Source organism: Pteropus alecto, unplaced genomic scaffold (genome assembly GCF_000325575.1).
Source record: "Pteropus alecto unplaced genomic scaffold, ASM32557v1 scaffold3, whole genome shotgun sequence".
NCBI classification, from domain to species: Eukaryota; Metazoa; Chordata; class Mammalia; order Chiroptera; family Pteropodidae; genus Pteropus; species Pteropus alecto.
This window is the reverse complement of record NW_006442484.1, coordinates 27,171,897-27,187,895: the sequence shown is the minus strand read 5'-3', so window position 1 is coordinate 27,187,895 and position 15,999 is coordinate 27,171,897.

The following is a 15,999-nucleotide window of genomic DNA, read 5'->3' as shown; positions in this document are numbered from 1 at the left end:
AGATATGTGTGTATGTATGTTCCTATTGTTAAAAAATTTTTAACTGAGTAAATTTTAAAGATATTGTTGGTTTTATGGAACAATTCATGAATTAGGCAGCATCCAATCTAGCAGATAGAAAGGAGCTCTGAGGAGGTGTACAAAATGAAACACTTTTATAGGGAGAAGGGATCATGAAAGAAAGTTATACTAGGTTAAACACTGAATTGATTATTACAAGGTTACTTTCTTTCAGGGGACTGATAGATTGCTAGTTAGGTAATTTATCAGGCAGATTACCTAACTAGTGCTGATCTGGTGATTCCTGACTGACTGGTTTAAGATAACATTTCTGGGGGAGTGGAAACTGTAATTGAGTTTTGGTTTGGTGATGTGGGTTTAGCATAAACAACTCCATTTTGAAACCGTTGTCTTATTTTTAAAGTATATTTACTTATTAGACAAATTAAGGGAGAATGAGAAGTTACCTCATACTAGTAGGGATACCTCAGAAAAGACCATATTTGATTGAATAATTCAGAACTTTGGGGAATATATATTTCCATGGATGACTAAATTGCAAAATATTCTAGAGGTGAAAATGGATATTTGAACTAGATAGGGAATGGAGTTTCCCCAATGAGGAGCTTTGTATGGCTATAGATGCAGTTACCAGTAGAAATTAATAAGTAATTACTGGAGAAGTTGAGGTCATTGGAAGAATTTACTGCTGTGCTGATTTATTTATTTTGGTGTTGTCCATCCTTTCATATTTGATCCTATTTTAAATGCCACACATAAAATAGTGACAATTGTCACTATTACCTCCATGGTCTACATGGAGTTCTCCACAGTTGTTTAATTATCCTCTGCCAACCCCACAACCTGCCATTGTTTCCAGCCTGAGGTGCTCTGAGCTGCCAGGCCCCGGCAACTTTTTTATCTTCTATCTCACTTCCAAAAATTAGGAGTTGAGTTTTTGACATGCTGAATTCGAAATTTGTAATTGGACATTCAAGTATAAATATTAAGTAGGTTATTTTGTCTGGGGTTTAGAGAACAGGTCTGGGCTGTTAAATTTGGTTGTTGCCAGCAGACACATGGTATTTAAAACCAAGAGACTAGATGGTATAGTCAAGGGAGTCCATTCCCTGGGATGAATTTGGAGGGAGGAGAAAGAGGAAAGCCAGCCAAAAAAGTAAAAAAGAGTGATCTGGCGAGTAAGGAGGAAAACTTAGAGATGCTGGTATGTCTGAGACAAATGAAGTCAGCACCAAAGATGGTGGTGAGTCTATGCTATAAAATGTTAATGATCATTGGAGATCATTTCAACTGTGATAAGAGTGGGTTTGGTTGCAAGAGGTGGCCAAAATCCTCTTTGGATTTGATTTAATAGAGAATGGGGAAAAAGGAGCTGAAGACTTTGGGTGTAGATAGGAGAGCAAAGAAACAGGGTGGAAGCTGGTTGGAGAAGAGGAGTCAAGAGAAGGTAATGTCTGAATGTGACTTGGTACTGTGTTTAAAGGGAATAAAATGAGAAGGAAACGTTTTTAGCCAGTTTGTATCTCCTAGTGTCCTGCAATTTCTGTCTCATTATGATGAAAAAGGGAGATCTGGTCCAGATTTTCGTAGGCCCAATGACCTCATCCCAATCCTCATGGGGCCTTCCCCATTCAGCTGTGCAATTTCTCTTTCCTTTTCCCAGAGCTGGAAGCATACCTGGAAGATTCAGAGGTTAGTGAGTTTAATAGGAAATTCTTCACATCAGACCCTGACAATGATTATTCCATTCTTTCAAGCTGCTCTGCTGTGTCTTTGACATGCTTGCTACTATCCACATCCCTCCTTTCCACTGAAAGAGTAGGAAAGACAGGGTGACTTTCAAAAATCATCACTAACTCTCATTATGTTCTGTCCCCTATGTGCCCATCCTGTTTCAGGGGTACTGAAGTGGAATTCAACATTTTTGAAAGAACCTGATTGTCTATCTAATCATCACTGCAGTATCCCACTAAAGTAATAATCCATTGCTATTTCAATGCTTAATAAAAGAAAGAATTAAGATTAAAAAGACATAAACTTTGTGGTGTAAGTACAAACAGTATTCTGAATTCATTTTCAAAAGAGAAAGTATTGGTTGGAAGCTAAATAATAAATTATTATTATTGTTTTGTTAAATGCCAATAAACTTTTATCTGCCATAGCAGATCACATTTTTTCTGAAAAAGAAGATGCAAAACAGTAACATATTTCCTGCTCTTATCTGAAGCAGCAATTTAAACTATGTGAAAGCAACTCTCTCCGCACCCCCCTTTCATGGCATCATTTTAACCTTACAGTGATAATCAGGGAGTCTGTCTCTGCTTGCTTCTCTTTCAAGGAGCAAACTGTGATGTCAGCATGTCACTAACATACTAGATATGTATCTCTAGAGGTTGCCATGGCAAATCTGGAACCAGATCCTCCCTAATGAGCCTTAGCATTGCTGCCTGACAGACTAAGCATTCTCAAGCATTTCCTGTTAGACTCTGTGTTGGCTTCGGCTATGAAAGCAGTTGCTTTCATTTCTGGCGGTAGATTAGCATTGGGTGGGAGTGGGGCTGAAGTCTTATCCAGTCATGAAGTGTCACTTAATCTGACAGAAGAATTTCGAGGGCTGGAAATGTACCAGGTGCAAGAAGACACTAAGGAGATATGTTAAGTTAAAATCTAGTTCCTGGCATTTTTATGATAAATCCTTTGAATGCCCCCCTTCATACAGACAAAGGAACTCATAAGTTAAGAGCATGTTAATTTTGACATCAATAATTGAGTTAAAAAGAACTAAGATTAAGAAGATAATGGAAGAAGAGAAACCAACAATACTAGGATAGGAGAAGTGTTCACTGGAATTGCCTCTTGTATTCGTAAAATTAGTTTCGATGGTGAAGACCACAAATATAATCTTCCTTTGGTAAGAAGTCAGTTTTATGAGTCAAATATGCAAGATTCACCATAGTTGCCAGTCACGGCAAAGTATTAAGATGGCAAGCACTATCCTTTATTATCATCTCCTTTAACAGAGCTTTCAATTGTTTACAAAGATTAGAAGCTGAGGAAATATCTTTAATTTGCCCCAGAGTTAACAGAAATGTCTTAAGGAAGAAGGGCGTAATTGCTACTTAGAGTCAAGAGAACAATATGTGAGGTAACGACTTCGATCAATTTACTGTTCTCTTTTAGATATAGTAATACAGTTCAACAATAAAATAAGCAGCACAGGGGTTTAGGGAGGATTATTGAGAAGTTGATGGGGGAGATTTATGAAAGCTCATTGATAGGAGTGATGAAATAAATAACACTGTGAATTATTAAGTGATGAAACAGGAAACACAGAAGGTTTTGGCCTTTCCTATCTCTAGGGACCAATTTCAGTATTCTTGTGAGAAGCCCAGGAACAAGAAGACATCCCAGAAAAGAAGGGACAGATGGGTAGTATGAAATAATAGGGGGAAAACACACACACACACACTCACACACACACACACACACACACACACACATCTGTCCCCAGTTCCTGGAACAGAGCTTCTAAAATTCTTTTAATTTCCTAAGTGATAAGAGCACTAGGAGAACCTTTTGTTCTAATATTTTCTTTGACCCAGGTTCCTGACACAGAGCTCCCGAATGAATTTCTTGGGTGATTGGAGCATCTATTGTCTTTTGTTCTAACGAATTAACTCTGAGTGGGCCCCTATATAGCTCCTAGGTGGGGGCTGTTCACAAGAAATATCAAGCCATGACTACAAGCTTGGGACTTTCAGTCCCAGTACCCTGTCGTCTGGGAAGAGGAGAAAGGCTGGAGGTCGAATCAATGATCAATCATGCCTATGTGAGGAAGCTTCCATAAAAAACTCTAAAGTGTGGGGTTCAGAGAGCTTTTGAGTTGCTAAACACATGGAGGTGCCGGGAAAGTGGCATGCTTCTGAAGAGGGCATGGAAGCTCTGTGCCACTTCCCCCATACCCTGCCCTATGCATCTCTTCCATCTGTATGTTCATGTGTATCCTTTATTATATCCTTTTATAATAAACTGATGTGTGTTTCCTTGAGTTTCTAGCAAATTATCAAACCCAAGATAGGGGTCATGAGAACTGCAAATTAAAGATGGTTGGTCAGAAGTATGGGTAACAAACCGTGGCTGGAGATTGGCATCTGTATTGGACAAGGGGAGTTTTGTGGGACTGAACCCTTAACTTGTGGGATATGATGCTATCTCTAGGTAAATAGTGTCAGAATTGAGTTAAATCGTAGAATATCTAACTGGTGTTGCAGAGAATTACTTGGTGTGTGGAAAATCTCCCACACATTTGATGACCAGAAGTCTCAGAAATGAAGTATCCTGTGTGAATAGTAAAGAAGAAACACACAGGAGTGTGTTTTTCATGTATAAATAGTACCATCAGTGGCACAGCAAATTTGCTACAGAGCCAGCCCTCTACCCTGATTCTGACATGTGGTGGTAAGAAGTCCATTAAGCTGGCTTTCCTGGGCATTGCAGAGACAACTCATCATTGTCACTCCAAAGCTCTGTCTTGACTCCATAATGTGACAAGGGTGAGGGCGATTTGCGTGACAGACTGGGCCTCAGTTTGCTCCTCTCAGCATGAATGTTATACCTACCACTGATTAGCCCTGTGGATAATATTACTTTTTCTCTACATCTCCTTAATAAGGCCTTCATTCTTTGAGGATACAAGGAAAAGACATAGAGTCCTCATTCTTATAAGCAAATGTAAACTGACACACCTCAGAATGAGCAGGTCTTTTTTAGTTACCTCATAGAGGTAAGATGAATTTGGACTGATTTCCATATCCACTTGGACTTGCACTGGATAATCGCATGAAGGCTGTGGATTAAGAGGTAATTTTTTAGTCTTGCAATGGTTCAAAACCAGTTGGCTAAGGACAAAATTGAACTCACGTTTTTGGATTTATAAGAATGATAAGCCCACCAACTAGCTGAACCTGGGAAGGCTGAAAAACATTAACTTGTTAATGACATGCTGAGTCATGGAGCTCAGGGCCCAGCAGGCTTCAGTCCTGGGATCCTCAGGGCCATAAGCCTGGTGCTGCTATGGGTTCTGGAGTATTTTACTCATTTTAGTTATTCAGTGGCATCAGGTGTCTATTGCTGAGTTTTGATGAAGAAATCAGACTCCATAATAGGCATATCATCATGCACTATAACTTATTAGATAAAGAAAACTTATGGAACTCTGACATTTTACTGGAGAAGTACATAGACTATTTGGGAAGAGCCTTTTAAGTAAGAGTTTGCTAACGTCAACTAACACTCCTTAAAGGTTAGAAAATTTCCCTTCCTCTGATTATCACTTTCCTTGAGTGTCATAATTTATTTATCCAGGTGGGTCATAGATTGTGGCTATGAGGTGGGACATCACTTGTAAAATTCTTAATCTTTTTTGTAAACTCAGTTATGTTTTTTTTTTCCTTTCTCAGGGAAAAAGGCTCTTTTCCTCAAATCCTGATAATTGTCACAAAACTGGCGATTTAGATCCTCTGGCTATTGATAAAGGTCATCAGCCTATTGTTAGCAAAAATGGTGTTAAGCCAGACAGGGCCCTTAGAGTCTGAGAGAGGAGGGAACTTTAGGCCAAAGGTCTTTTTTACTCTTTAAGAAATACATTAATCGAGCCTGTTTTCCTTTACTCGCTTAATAGGCAAATCAATAATAGAAATTATATGATTTAAATAATAAGTTTGTATCTTTTCCTTGTCTAAGGACTGAGGTGGCACTTCAGCTGGAAACCCAAGACCCCACCCTGACTGAGACAGAAAGGAAAAGAGCTCCATGAAACCCCTGTAGGCAGGGACTATGACCATTCTCAGCGGAAGGCAGATAAGGAAGAAGAGACCTCCCGTCCCTCAACATCCATACTAATAATAAGGGGATTCATGACTCTTAGAAAAGAGTTAGGCAGGAAAATTAGTTAGGGGGCTGAGTATCTGCCTGCAAAGACACAGGTTATCCTATCCTAGAAGGGGTCCACCTTAATCCACCCTCAATTAAGTAAGCCAGACAGAATTTTTCTAACTCACACAAAGAAACAAGTAGGCAGAGGATTAGGAACCAGTTTAAGCCAGTCACTCGCACCTGCGCAATGAAGACCCCCCCCCAAAGACCTTCAACTCACCTGAGCCTCATTATACCATCATTATAATATGATGCATATGCCCGGAAGTTCATTAATATCATTATAACAGACTGAATTCTGGGAACAAACATGTGCAGAAAGCAAAATGATGAGTCACTGAGTCCTGTCAATCTTAGTTGTCAGTCAAGGAAGCCCACCCCTCTAAGAAAAGTAACCACTGATAGCAAATAGGGATAAAAACCCCCAAAGCTTTGTTACCAGGCCTTTTGAGCCATGCTTCTCTTGCTCAGGCTTGCTTCCATGTCTGGAAGTATACTTTCCCTTCTAATAAAGCTTTTCTTTTCTACCTTATTTTGATGTCTTGTTCATTTCTTTGTTCAAGACATTAAGAACCTGGACAACATGCCGAGAGAGGATCTCTGTTCTCTGGTAACAGCTATGTACAAGAGAAATCCTAAATTTTGCTACGTTAAAGAAACTAGAGTGGCAGATTTTATTAAATTGACTAGATCTTAGTTTAGATTCTGCATTGTGTTCTTATTTTCCACAATGGCTTGAGAGGTCATATAAAATGCACCCCATTTTAGGGAGCAGAGGTAAAAGGCAATCCACATGGTCTGCCTTTGTCAAGGAGACAGACATTTTTGATACAATTCTTAGGGGAGTAAGAAGATTGTAATAGAGTATAACAGCTCTCCGCAGGGAAGAACATATTTCCTAGATGATGAGGGTGGTTATGCATTATATCTATAGCAGTTTTTCCTTGAATCCAGGTATCAGATCTGCTAGAGGAACCCTGGGAAACGACCACTATGTAGTAGAGGTACGAAGGCAAGATTGGTTCTGATTTACCCATTAGGTAGACTAGACTGCAGAATTTTACCATCCACCAGGTATCTGTCAGATGGTGGCAATTTTCAGCAACAACATGACAGGGGACATATCAGTGACAGATTGAATTGGTTATTTAGAGATGAAAGGCTCCCCAGACCCTCCTTTCCTCTCAGATTCAGCTTTTGATTGCTTACTTTGTCCTTTGTATCTCTTTTCTTCTCTGTCTCATTGGTTCCTTTCTCTTCTTTTTTCAGAACCTTAAGCTTATCTTTTAAACTGATTTATTTCTGGTTTTAAGGCTTAGGGAGCAGCTGAAACTAACAGGAAAAGTACAAAGAGCAAACATGGGTATTTTCTTATTGTCAAAGAACAGATGCTGTGGCAGGTGCTGCTGTTAAGATATTATAATCAAACAGGCAAATAAGGTAGAATTTTATTTCTCCATTTTAAGTCAGGGCTCTTAAAATGCTGATTCATTCATTCATGTGGTTAAGGGCAAATTAATGTTTCAGAAATTTTCCCACAATCTACAACATAGTGATATGTGACAAAATCCTTCATATACTCCCATAATGCAGGTTCATCTGGGAGGAATAATGTTCACCTCTTAAGTCCCTGTTGCATTATGTTTCATGCCACAGTGAAACAGGAGCTTCTCTCTGTTCCCAAAGAGGAGGGGCTATTTAATCATTTGGCTACACAAATCTCAGTAGCCAAAAGAGTGAGTGGTTTTGACAAATACTCATGTTTTTATTATAAGTAGAATATTCAGGGATTTTTGCTGTTGTTGTTGTTGATGATGCATTTGCCTTAGGTCTAGTGTAATAATTATTTCTCTGAGTTGCTCATATTTCAAATATTCCTTTGGCTTAAGTTATGTTTTTATTTTGGGGCCCAAAAGACACCTGTTAGTTCCTTTTAATGGACACTTTGGCTAATTTTCAAACACTCAGTTATCCATTTTTTAATAAACTGTTGATAGTGGGATTTAAACCAGTTCTTCTGTGTAGAGCAGCAGCTGTGTGCCAGGCCAAGGTTTTCAGGCTGCTTAGATATCTAGCCCACAGTGTGGGCTGGCCAAGTGTCTGGTCTCCCTGAATCTTAATAATCTTCTGAAGAAGACAATGAGTCTTTTGTCTTTTTAAGTAAGATTATTGCCTGGAAAAGTTTCTTTTTTAAAAAATTTATTAATTTTTTTATATTGCAATTACAGTTGATAGCCAATATTATTTTCTATTAGTTTCAGGTATACAGCAAAGTGGTTAGACATTTATATAATTTATGAATTAAAAAGTATGACTGAATAAGTTCATTCAGAGAGACTGCTAATTAGAACATTTTGCAGTTAGGTATTCACCTTCCATTTTATCCAGGTTAATGTGTTTAAAAACACTTCTTTAAGATATTAGTAATATCTTTAAAAACTAATGATTATTATAAATAGATTTTATATTGTAGTTCTTGCTCCAAAATGATACTATTTCTCTGGATCATCAGAACTTAAACGAAGTTGGAGTTTACTAGAAATTTTCTTTTTATCGACCTGCCTTTAAACTGATAGAAATGCTCTGGGAAACGTGTCCTTACAAGTGTAATAGCAGTTTTTTTGCGGGGGAGGGGAACATTAAAATATCTTCGAAGATTAGGCAATTTCCTCACTTTCATTGGTCCATTTATCTGACTGGAAGAGAGCTGAGAGAAAAATTGATTCAAGAAGAAGTTATTATGCCAGTAACATATTACTTTAATCATTATAGCTTTATAATATATTTGAAATCAGAGAGTGTGATGACTGCAGCTTTGTTCTTTCTCAAGATTCCTTTAGCTACTCAGGGTCTTTTGTGGCCATATGAATTTTAAAATTCTATTTCTATGAAAAATGTCATTGAGATTGTGAGAAGGATTGCATTGAATTTATAGATGGCTTTGGGGAGTGTGAATATTTAAACAATATTAAGTCTTTCGGTCCATGAACATGGAATGTCTTTCCATTTATTTGTGTCTTCTTCAATTCCTTTCATCAGTGTTTCGTAGTTTTCAGTGCACAAGTCTTTCATCTCCTCAGTTAAGATTATTCCTAAGTAGTTTTAAAAATTCTTTTCGATGCTATTGTAAACGGAATTAAAAAATTTTTTTTCTTCAAATAGTTCAGTGTTGGTGTATAAACATGCAACTGATTTTTGTATGTTGCTTTTGTATCCTGCAACTTTATCGAACTTATTTATTAGTTCTAACAGTTTTACTGTTGCATCTTTAGAGTTTTCTATATATATGATCATGTCATTTGCTAATGGAGATAACTTACTTCTTTCTTTCCTATTTGGATGTCTTTTATTTTATTTTCTTCCCTAACTTCTCAGGCTAGGACTTCAGTACTGTGTTGCATAGAAGTGGCAAGAGCGGGCGTCCTTGCCTTGTTCTTGATCTTCTTAGAGGAAAACTTTCAGTTTTCACGGTTGAGTAAGATGTTAATGGTGGATTTTTTATATTTGGCATTTATACCTATAAAAATTCCTTTTATACCTAGCTTGTCGAGAGTTTTTATCAAGAAAGGATGTTAAATAGAAAGCCGAGAAATTAACTCATGTATATACAGTCAACTGGTTTTCGACAAAAGTTAAAAGAATACACAGTGGGGAAAGAATAGTTTGTTCAACAAATGGTCTTGGGAAAACTAGATACTCACATTCAAAAAAATGAATTTGGACTGTTGCCTTTCACGGTACTCAAAAATCAACTCAAGATGAATTAAAGATTTAAATGTAAAACCCGAAACTGTAAACCTTCTAGAAGAAAACATACTGGAAAAACTTTATGATGTTGATCTTGGCAATGATTTCTTGGATATGACACCAAAAAACATAGGCAACAAAAACAAAAATAGGCAAGTGAGACTATATCAAACTAAAAAGCTCTACATTGCAAAGGAAACACCATAGTCAAAAGGAACCCATGGAATAGGAGAAAATAGTTGCAAATCATCTATCTTATAAAGGATTATGACCTAAAATATGTAAGGAATTTCTACAACTTAATAGCAAAAAAATGAATAAATGAATAAATAAATAAAAATCTCAACTAACTTAATTAAAAAATGAGCAAAGGACTTTAATAGACATGTCTTCAAAGAGACATAAATGGCCAACAGATAAATGAAAAGAAACTCACCATCAACATTAATCATCAGAGAAATGCAATATCACCTAGCACTTGTCAGGATGATTAATATTAAAAAAAAAAGATAGCAAGTGCTGGTGAGGATGTGGAGAAATTAGAATACTTGTATACCGTTGATGGGAATATAAAATCGTGCAGCCATTATGGAAAATAGTATGGACCTTCCTAAAAATTTAAAATATAGAGCTACCATATAATTCAACAGTTCTACTTCTGGGTACAGATCTAAAATAATTGAAATCAGAATCTTGAAGTGATATCTGCATTCCTATGTTTACTGCAACATTATTTACAGTAGTCAAGACATGGAAACAATCTACATGTCCATCAACAGATGAATAGATAAAGAAAATATTATATGTACATACAATGGAATATTATTCAGCATCAAAAAATAAGGAAATTTTGCTATTTGGGATAACACGAATGGCCATTATGGGCATTATACCAAGTGAAATAAGCCAGTTACAGAAGAAGAGATACTGCCTGGTTCCACTTATAGGATGCATGTACCATAGTCAAACTCATAGAAACAGAGAATAGAATGAATTTGTTAAGAAGACATATCTCATGTTAAGTGATCTTACTACAATTAAGAAACAGCAGCATCAGTAGTGAAAAGGATCACAAGGCATGTAGTTAAGGCAACCTTGATTCAAAATCCAGTTTGCCATTTATTAGGAATGTGATTCACTCTTCTGAGAACAAGTTTCCTATTCCATAACATGGGGATCTGGCAGACTTACTTATAAAGGAATAAGTACAGCAACAAGCAAAGTCTCTAGCAGTCTTAATAAATGGGGGTTTTCTACCTGTTTTCTTTCCCTTCTCTGAGACTCAGTTTCCTCATTTATAAAATGAAGAAAATAACAAAGTTATTGTGCGAATTAAAGAGAATACCGATTTATCCGTGGCGATGGGTAGTTATTCAATAAATAAGTTCTCAAAAAAAGACTATATTTAACCCTCCATCCCCACTTCTCACTTTAAGGGCAAATTGAGGTCTAGTGAGAGGTTGTACAGCGGTAGGTCTGGACATAGACATGCTGGCCAGTGCTCATTTCACTGTATTATTATTGACCATTCAAACATTCTAGTAACCCTGTTAGTGGAGTTGGAGACTAAATTTTATTTTATTTTATCATCTAAAAAAATATTTATTTATTTATCTATCTATCTATCTATTTATTTTTATGGTGACATTGGTTAACAAAATCCAATAGGAGACCATGTGATAAACATACTGGATATAGTACTAGACATACAATATCAAGAAATGTTTTAAAATGGCTCACTGTACATTCAGATTTACCAGAAGAAATATTAATGCTCTGTGAATATAAAATTTGATTTTTAATTTAAAGAAATGACTTAAAGTGTACGTTTTTACGCTGCTTCAGTTGAACAAAACCATTTTCTTTGGTTATCTTGTTTTTCTTTGAGTACTCTCAGTGTTAGCTAATATAACAATTTTGTCTTAGTGAATCCTTTACTAGGTGTCTCTTTACCCTGAAAAGCCAAATAACACCCTCATTCTATATGACACCGATACGAAATTCAGATAAAAAGGGTTTCATTGCAAGGCTAAGAAAGAGCTAATTTTCTAAAATTGGAACATTATCTGTCATGTGTTACTACTCTGTAATTATGACTATTATTCTCATTGGGAAAAAGATATTTCAGAAGGGAAAAAGATTTTTATAAGAGGCTTTTAATATAAATGGGCAATTATATTAAAATACTGACTTTCATACTTAGATACTATGTTGTAGATACATTATATCATATTTGATGTAAATTTAGTAAATGACATGCTTGTGAAACTTAAAATATATGAGTATTACTTCCTTAAATGAAAGGCATGAATAGTCTTGCAAAATAAATTTTTGAGAAATGGATTCATGACTTTTATGCTTACAGAGATTTTATTGTTAATGCATTATTATTTCTTTTTTTGGTAAAGAATGAATCACTTTCATTTGGCAATGATTCTGAATTTTTTTTCAAGAATGATTATGCTTTTTAAGTCGTTTGTGGGGCTGAACAAAGGGCAGTGGTAAAAATAAAAATTATAACCATGATTCATCTTTTTCTAGAAGAAGAAGAAAATAGTATAAATTATGAACAATCTTTCAGTTTTTCTTTAAGTGTTCTGTTGAAGGAGAGAGTTCATAAGCAGATAGAAAGTTTAGACATGGAAGGAAATACAAATATTTAATCTTTACTGAGTTTAAGAAGTTTATAGTGAATAGCTGTGAGGCACAAAATCTTCCCAGTATAATTCACCTCAAATGTAACTCCCAGAATGAGAAAATTCAAAATTTATAGGCCAGAAGCTTATACAATGTTGGGACCCTGTTACAAAAATAATAGAAGATTAAAAAACACATAATGAGAACCAAAAATGGTGTTTATTTGAGATGATAAAAGAAATTAAAACAAATTATAAATTTAAAAAACTGACAAATACTACAAGTATAATTATATCCAGAAAAGCATTATACTATTTTAAATTAGAACTGCGTGCCACATCTTTATAATACTCTCCCTCCTGCTTTTCTGTTTGTTTGTTTGTTTTTACATTTTTGGCTGATTAGTTTTTGATTGCTTTTTCATTTGAAATGATTTTATAATATCTTCTATGGAGAGAATATGAAGATAATTCAGTGTTTCATTTAACATGGTTGACTGAAATTTACTTGTTAGTTTGACAGTTGGGATGCTGATGCATGACCACATTGAAAGGTACTGCTGTGTAGTACTGCTCTCAAACTCATGCACTTCAAACATGGGACTTCTGATAAAGTCAAATCTGCATAATTCCCAGAAAAAATATTGTTCATCTATAATTATACACTCCACATTATTGAGTTTTCTCAGCAGGCGAGAGCTTCTATTTTGATGAGGATGATAAATGAATCCTTTACTTAGAATTTTGCCCATTCGATGAATTTTCTACTTTTTTTCTCTCTATTTCCCACATACTTTTATGTGAGTGCTATGTGAGGCCAGCATATCTTAATATGACCTCTGGAGTGCTCCCTCATAGGATGGCTCAAAGGGCAATACGAATATTTATGGAAGCCATTCCTAAACTAGGATAGCTAGGAATAACCTAACTATATAAAGAGGCAACTGCGAGCCACATAAGTATATCCTGCTAATGCAAATTAAATGCTTCTCAATTCAGCTTCCTATTAGCTGGGTTTCAATAATGCCTACAGCCACACCAATGCCACCCAACACGAGGGAGGTATGGTAAAGTCAGAATGGAAAGATCCAATAGCCTAAACAATTGTGGCTATAAAAAATGTCTCACTTTTGCAATTTTACAAAAACATATTGCTAACACCTCTCTCAGGGCCAAGGATGATGTCCATGCATCTAAGTGGCTCTAAAGCTTAAGCTCCATTTGCTTCACCAGAGATTTACCTAGGTTCCCAGGAGTGGTAGTGGTGTACCAGGGGATGCTTGTATGCCTATATGTGGATAGACATGAAGCATCATGAGGAGATCTATTCTAAACTGGCTCCTTCACCAAAGACTGACTGGACTATTAGCGATTCACTTATCTCTCTCTTTAACTTTGCCCTTTCCCTTGATAGAGTCCATTTTAAAAAATGCTATGTGCCTTAGGAGGAGTGGCACACACTCTCTTGTGGCCTTGTTTATCAGAGTGTTTTCCTCCTTTTTTCTTCCTCCCTAAGAAAAGATAAGGATTTATGAGAATTCTGGGCCTCGGGCAATTAGAAGGTCTCAGTGAAGGAGGGCAATGGCATAGTGAGCAAGGCGGATGGGGTTTTGCTATGGCTACTGCAGCATCATGCCAGCACTGGAGCTTTCTGAACCATCATTGTCATGTATGTGTTAGCACAATCATGTCATGTGTGTCTGCGCATTTTTGTATGTAGCTATCTCATTTTTCTCAGCAGCTTTCACATTCATTAAGACTAAGAACAATGTCTGCTGCACCTTTATTATTCTCTGAGGAGGGATCATCTTCTCACTAGCAGAGCTGCGGCTGAGCAAAACGCCACAGGTCTCTGGCTGTACATTTGGTGATCCCTAATTCACTCATGTCTTGGCTTATTTTAATTCTTTCGACCCATTTGTCCTTCATGGACCCTAGTACTGTCATGTTCTAAGCAGAAATCTTTTAAACTAAAGATTGAACAGAAGCTCAGTTGATGAAGTTAGACACACATAGACCCGCAGGGGCTGAGGCATAAAGACCTGGCCACTTGGCTCCTTCTTCCCTCATGGCAGATTCCTGAGTGGGCTTCCAGAAATTCTTAGAGCTCCTAGTGAACAAAATTGAAAATCCTGGTGTAGAAAAGGGAATTCTTAGATAGAGAATCAGAAAATCTGGATTCTTATTGTGACTTGCATTTCTACTACTTGCATTTCTACTTGCATTTCTATTAGTGTGACAGTAGGCAAATCACTAATTTCTCTAAGCCTCAGTTTTTACATTTGTAAAAAGTGAATAATAATATGTTGTCTTGCTCAGGCTACAACAATGGATTATATATGCAAAAGCCCTTCAAAGTGCTCTACACTTATGAATGATTACACTATTATCTCCTTAGCCTTTCTAAGAAAATGACCCTTTAGATTATTGAAACCACAAAATCACAAATAACAACATCTGAAAGAGTTATCTCTGCTATTTTATGTCCTTGATGATATTCCAGGTACCAGGTCAGAAGCCGGTTGCTCCATGTTCATATTGGCAAGAATGCCACAAGAATGAGTGTGGAATTTTCTGACATATAGTGAGACAGAAAGTCTACATACAATGACATGAAAGGCAATGACTAATCCTAGCAAGAAAGAATAGAAAAGTCGTAATGGACTACAAGCTTTCCTGGTGTCGGCAGATTTCTGCTATGGCTAACAAGGTAAGAATGACACTGTTGATATGATATATTATGCAGAAACGAAATATTTGGAAGTGATAAATTCACCTTATTTTCAGTTGATGCCCAAGTACATCTGATGGTAGCATCTATACGGTAAAATAATAGGATGTAAGAAGACCTACAAGAAAGCAGAAGAAAATAGAACAGATAGGAAAAAATGAATACAAAGTGCTTGGACTATTTAGCTTGAAGAAAATATCTTGCAAGCGATTTAGTAATTGGTTTTCAGGACTCAGACATTTATTATACAGGCTACACTTTACAGCTGGCTCTTCACAAAGAATGTAAGAGTCTGTTGGAGCTCACAGACCCTGGCCTTCAGAGAGAGTTATAGAAAATGGAAGGAAGAAGGCATGCTGTCAGGAACTACGGTCCCCCTGCCAACAAATCCATTTGGTACCTAAATCATTTCAAAGAGATGAAAATGTCACTCATTCAGGAAGAAACACAATTGATCCTAGATGGGATTAAAGGTAGAATGACATGGAGGAATTGAATCTGAAGCATGATCTTGGAGAAAATCTAATGATTGATGCCAGAAAAATTCAGAATGAGGAGGTGGGGGAGGTAACTGCTTAGCAGCTCTTAAGTCTTCAGAGATGACAGAACCTGCTTTAGTTATCTGAAGAGATTGGCCTCCACACAAGTTGATAAGGACGAGAAACCCCATAACAAGCAGTTTTTCTTAACTGACATATGAGATGGCCCTGGCAGGCAGAGAAGCTCAACTACCTCAAGATAAGTTTGGCTTGCGGTCAGGCTGAAGGGCTTGTCTTGAGTTGTCCAAGTTCTTAGGAATGATTTCTAGTCTGGTAAGCACTGAAAGGGAGAAAAGATACACAAAGCAAAAAGTATGATCTCTGAGTGTATAGACTTTCCACATTGTTATTGCAAGAGATTCATCACATTTTGTAGAGTTAGTGCACATGA